This window comes from Amblyraja radiata, chromosome 4, assembly GCF_010909765.2.
Source record: "Amblyraja radiata isolate CabotCenter1 chromosome 4, sAmbRad1.1.pri, whole genome shotgun sequence".
Taxonomy (NCBI): Eukaryota; Metazoa; Chordata; class Chondrichthyes; order Rajiformes; family Rajidae; genus Amblyraja; species Amblyraja radiata.
Window position 1 is genome coordinate 46,014,863 of NC_045959.1, and position 1,070 is coordinate 46,015,932.

The window sequence follows — 1,070 nt, forward strand, 5'->3', positions numbered from 1 at the left end:
ATTGTCATGTGTACCGAGGTACAGTGAACCAGTCAGCGGAAAGACAATACATGATTACAAATGAGCCATTCACAGTGTACAGATACATACAATACAATACAATACAATTCAATTTATTGTCATTTGGACCCCTTGAGGTCCAAACGAAATGTCGTTTCTGCAGCCATACATTACAAAACAAAAAGACCCGAGACACAACACAGTTTACACAAACATCCATCACATCGTTGTGATGGAAGGCAAAAAAAAACAACTTATCTCTCCACTGCACTCTCCCCCCCGATGTCAGAGTCAAAGTCAAAGCCCCCGGCTGGCGATGGCGATTGTCCCGCGGCCATTAAAGCCACGCCGGGTGATGCAAGGTCGCACACCGGGTCTAGTTGTTAGAGCCCCCGGCGTGCGCTCGCAAAGTCCCGCGGCCATTCCAAGCCGCGCGGGGCGATGGTGTAAGGCCCCGCTCAGGTGCTCTTCAACCCCGCAACTCGGGCGGGAGAAGTCGCCGTTGCGGAAGCCCCGAAAAGCGGTCACCCAGCAGGGACCCGCGGGCTCCCGGTGCCGCCGTCCGCCAAACCCGCAGTTGCAGCCTCCGAACCTCCGGAGGTCGGGTGGCAGCAGCGCTCCACCACCGCTCCACCCGCTCCAGACTCGGCCAGCCCCGTGACGGTGAGTAGTCGGCAGCTCCGCAGCTGGAACCCCAGGTCGTTCCTGTTGGAGGCCGCTCCACGTTGCAGCCCCAACGACAACGGAGACCCGACAAAGAAAAGGTCGGGTCTCCCGTGCAGTGGAAAGATTTTAAAGTTACCCCCTCCCCCCACCCCCCCACACACATACCCCAACAAAGAAAATAACAAAAACTACATGAAAACGAGACAAAAAATAATAAAACACAGACGGACTGCAGAGGCTGCTGCTGACGAGAGTCGCGCCGCCCACCCATGAGAAGGAAATCAAGATAAAGCAAGATAACCCTAACCCTAACCCTAAGTACATGGTGAAAAGGAATCTCCAAGGTGAGATCATTGAGCACCAGAGGGCATTTTGGCCCACTGTCCGATAAATCATAACCTAAC